Below are 5,448 nucleotides of genomic sequence, written 5' to 3' on the forward strand. Positions count from 1 at the left end.
AAAGAAATAATTATATGCATATTTATTTAAGAATCCAAGGAAAAATGAGTATGATAAAATGTGCAGCATATTGTTTCTTTGGCAATAAGTTAATATAGGAAAATATTGAAATAAAATGTGGAAACAAATGCGTAGAAGATATTATGGTATTCATTAATTAACCTATAAAAAGCCAACACTTATAGCCTTTAATGAATTAAAATTTTTATATCAAATTCAACATTGAGGAGTTTTTCTTCTAAATTAGAGATACGATCTATTTAGAAAACATATCTCTGCTGTTTTATTAAGTAGTGTGAAACAATAGTTCACTTGAATTATTTTCAGGGAGGATGCACTCTGTGGCAAATATCATCCTATGTTAGACACTGGGGACATAAAATCAAGGAGGAAAAACATAGAGATTGCTTAATGTAGCTGAGACTATAGGACATAAATCAATTTAATAGGTATTTGCAAAACAGTGTATTATGACAGGGACATCGAATTTCTTACTTAAATGCCTGGTCTAGTCTAACAAGGATCAAGCCTTCTCACCAAAAGAGACACAGTAGGAGTTAATCAAGCCTTCTCACCAAAAGAGACATAGTAGGAGTTAACCAAGGAGAATAAGAGAGAAGGTCATAAGCAAGAGCCTATAGACTAGAGTGAGCAAGAGAGTTGCAATGAACTGGATTTTGGAAAGAATCAGTATTCTTTATAAAACGTTTATGGATCTAATGAAGAGAAAATATATAGTAGTAAAATGCAGCAAAATTTGATGAACTTGTTACTGTATTTTCTAGTCAAACAGTGTTGGTTCAGGAGAAAACTGGAGAATTGCCCATAATATATATTGTTGAGTACATACATATAACATTACAGGTCTCCGTACTTGCCCCATTTTGTTCAGTTCAATAGCTCAGCAAGAATTTATTTAGCGATTAATACAAGCCATGCATAGTATACGAGATGCTGGGATGCAAAAGACACAGTTCTTATGCTCAAGGAACTCACTATCTTTGGGATACACATTATAGGAAGATCAGCAATATGGGCTGAGTGCTCTGCAGTAGAAGTCAGAATGTGGACTGAATTCTGAGCACATTAGGCAGTTAGAGCAACAATGAAGGTTACTTTTTTAGCCCCGGAGGACACAGATTACTGCCCAGAAAAGCTGGTGCATGAAATATCTCATGAATCTGCTTCATTTAGGGATTTTTAAAAATTAACTACTTAGATGAATAGCTAAAATTTATTAAATAGTAAGCCCCATATGGTCACAGGAAGCATTTTTTTCTAGCTGGTTAGCTGTTCCTAACACCTGGAAGAAAATAAACAAATAAATAATTTTAAAAGTATATGTGTGAATGAAACCAAACTAAGATAAATTTTGTGAATAACAAATTAAAATTTAAAAATATATTTACAGCTTAGAAAAAAATGGTTGTTCTTAATAAAAGAATATGCAATAAAGATATATATATATATATATATATATATATATATATATATATATTGGCTTACATCAACTTCATATAATCAAATACTGAAATATGAGATTGGAGAAATCATGCCAAAATGGCAACACTTGTTCAATATGAATCCCCTTGTAATGTGGTTGTCAAAGAAAGCAAAGATATTATTTAGATTGAAGCGGAGTGTTGAGAATAAAGAATTTTTAAATTCCACTCATCTCACTAAATTTGATAGGTTATCTTGGATATTTGTGACTAGTTCTTAGTGCAACAAATTTAGGGGGAACATTAACAAAGCTAAATATGTTTGCAAGAAGACAATCAAGGCAAACGTAAATCTAATAATTACTTAATGTGGAAAATGAAGTGGCCTACTCCAGTTCTTAGTTTATGTGATTCTACAGAATTAGAGAACTGATTGTCATTGCAGATGTGGACTGTCCCCACAAAAATAATTTCCCTGGGTTATGTTTCCCAGCCTTGAGGAGTTTTTGGAATTTATTATGTTTCTATAATTTTTAACTTCAGAAGATGAAGGCAAAAATAATTTTGAAGAAAAATGCGAATATAGTGAATACTTTTTATAAATATACTTTTTTGGCTTCTCATTGGAGTCAAGCTTTTATTATGTAATCTTATTTATTCCAGCATTATATATAACTTATAAACCTTATAAATTTAAAATAGATTACACATTACTAAGCAAAGCCTATAGTTATAAAGAAACTCGGTTTCCATATTTTTAAAACTTGAAGTTCAAAAGAAAACTGAAAAATGACTTTAAAATTCAAGAATACCTTGGTTTTTAATACATTCTGAATAGGAGAAAAAGAGCTCTGAATCTCTTTGATCACAATTATTGTTGAAAAAGAGTGGAAGCCATAAAACCCAGTAATGTTTGGGTTCTTAGTGTATTTGATTATATTTTCCCCTTGATGTCCCCTAATGACAAGACCACCTCCTGCTGTATATTAACCCATTGCCATTGGATTAATAACAATCTGGTAGTTGTTACGAATATTTGAAGATAAATATGTTTCATTAGAGTTGAGGATTTTATTCTGAAAATAAAATTTCTTTAGCTTTATAGGTGCCCATAATGTGTTTTAGGTTATGTTAAAATAATCAAAAAAGGAAGGAATATTCATTTTCTTGAGTTTATTTTTTGGCTTGGAAACAAATAAGACCAAGTCGAGAAACTGAAATATGATAAGAATAATGAAATAAAAATTATTTAAAAGTTAAGAACAAAAAGTGAGAGCTGAACATGCTTCAAGATACAACGTATTGCTACAAAATATGGCAAAGTACCCTAAAAGGAGCCCTTGCATATAAAAACAAACCAATTTATTAAAGGTGTGGTATGCTTCACCTTAAAATATGTTTTTTTGTTGTTGTTGTTAGTACTATGAAATGTGTACTGAAGGGATGAATTTAGAATGAAATAGAAAAATAAATGAGTCCAAGACACTGAAAATGGTTCAATCCAAATATTTACCTACCTTGTGCTTGCATCTGTGCATGACTAGTGAAAAACACACATGAAGTGCTGTCTTGTCTGTCTAACTTCAATTATCACTAAACTTGAGGAGTTATTTTTGTGCTGAGCAAAAGTCCTACTGTATTTCACTGGTTTATTCACTCTGTGCATATCTTTCTTCTGTTAGATGACTTTATGATAGTTCCTTTTCTCAAATCTTCAATACCTTTTCTCCATTCTTACCTACAGTTTATGATTTATTACTTTGGACAAAGTATCCATGATCTCATTTAAAGTCAATCTCCTTGTACAGACTTGTACAGACACTACATTCCATCCCTTTTTACCTATCCAAGAAATTGGCTCCGGTCACTCTCTCTTCTCCCTTCTGTATGAATGTGCTTTTATTTTTTTCCATCTTAAACAAACAAAAAAACAAACAAAAACAAAAACAAAAACACGAAAAACTCTTAATCTCACTTTTCTTTCTAACCACTGCCCCATTTCTCAGCTTCTCTTGACAGCAGAATTTCTCAGAATACTTGACTTTATTCACTGTTATCAATTTATTTTGTCCTCCTAACCTCTCTTAAACTTGCTACAATTATGCTTTGAACACAATGAAAACTCTGAGAAAACTGTGTGCTAAATCTACAAATCATTGCTCACCGTCTTCTTGATTTATTAGTAGGACTTGACACTGATGATTACTCTTTCTTCTTAAAACACTTTCATGACCACACTTCTGGTTCACTCTACTTTCTGTTTTCTCTCTCTACGTGCTAGTAGCTCCTTCTCAGCGTAATATTCCTTGGTCGTTCCTCTCCTCTTCATCCTTCTATATTGTGAGGACCCAGATCTTAGTCCTCGGGTCTTTTCACTTTTTACATTTGGTCTCTTGGGAACTTTTAGGCAATGTCATGATTCAAATATCAATTATACACTATGACTTTTAAAGCATATCTCCAGCCCAGATTTTATATATACAAATGTTAACAAAAAATATTTAGGCTGTAATAAAGAATAAAAAAAAAAAACATTTATTTGAACAAAGGAGAATTTGCAATCTGGGCACAGATTCAGGTAGCAATTTAAATTGTGCTCCTAAGAGAATGAAGAAAGGCACAGTTTGTAAAGGCTCAGGCTTTGTGTACTACCCTCAATCTGGTCTTCTTTATGTAAATGAAGGATTCTGGCTAAGTTAATAGGAACTGGTTGAACCCAATATGCAAATGAAGGGTGAGAGTTGGCAAAACAGGTTGGCTCCTTTTAAAGTCAGAAACCCAGATGGTCTGGTGGTCATGGAAAGTTGGGGATAAAGTTTAGGCACAACTAAAAAGTTGAAAAATTCATAGAGAAATGTGCTTGGTAGAGAGTATGTAAGACAAACGTCTTCACAGCCTCTTGGCTCTATTTTAGTTTCCTTGACATAAACGACTTCACCTTGGCAATCTCTATTCACACAACAGCCTTCTAGAAATCCTCACTTAGATGTCTGAACATCATCTCAAATTTAATATGTCCTAACTAAAATTCTGTTGTCCTGTCTTAATTTGTTTCTTACCCTCTGTGCCAGAGCCTTTAATTAATAGCAGTTCTGTAGTTCCAATTGCTCAGAAAGAGTTTAGAGTCATCCTAGAGTCATTTTGTACTCAGGTATGTTAACAAATAAGACAAGAGTCTCAAATGGAGTCACTTGTACTAGGTTCAGCTTCCCAGGAATGTAACTTTTAGCTGGCCGATATGAAATTATCCAGCCAATATTACTGAGATAACCCATCCAATGAGCCCCCCTTTTCTCCTTTAGGGCAACCTTGCCTGAAACAATGCATTGTTTGCTAATTACTTTTTCCACCCCCTTTTCACCTGTAAAAACTTTTATACAGCTCCCTAGAGCAGCTTTCTATTTGCTGGATGGGATGTTGTCCAATTCATGAATCATTGAATAAAGCCAATTTGATCTTTAAATCGACTCAATTGAATTTTCATTTTTTAATACATACCTCATATTCAATCTGCCAGTAAATTTTCTTTGCTCTTTTTTCATAGTAAATTAAGAATCTGACCACATTCATTACCTTCACTTCTATAGTTGTTAAACACTATAATCTCTCCCTCGTGTTACTGCAGAGGCCTTCTTGAATGTATCTTTGCTTCTACGTTAGCCTCTCCATAGGCTCTATATGCAATATATTAGCCAGAGGGAATTTAAAAGAATGAAACTCGAATTGTGTCACTTTTTTGCTTAAAACTCACTAGGCCACTTAAAAGTCAGTCAAACTAATTGTTAATTCTGTGGGTAAAAATATTTCTTAAAATGCCCTTTAAAGTTAACATATCAATGCATTATTGGTATATACAATCTTGCCATGATGCATATATGCATGCAGAGTCAGTGGAGATGAGGAAGAGGTAAAATACCCTTGGCTGGTTTACAAGAATACTTAGAGGAAAAGCAAAGCGCTATTAAATTAACACTATTATACTTTTTTTCCTCCCATGCTTTACTGG

The sequence above is a fragment of the Pteropus vampyrus genome, unplaced genomic scaffold (genome assembly GCF_000151845.1).
Source record: "Pteropus vampyrus isolate Shadow unplaced genomic scaffold, Pvam_2.0 Scaffold68, whole genome shotgun sequence".
NCBI lineage: Eukaryota > Metazoa > Chordata > Mammalia > Chiroptera > Pteropodidae > Pteropus > Pteropus vampyrus.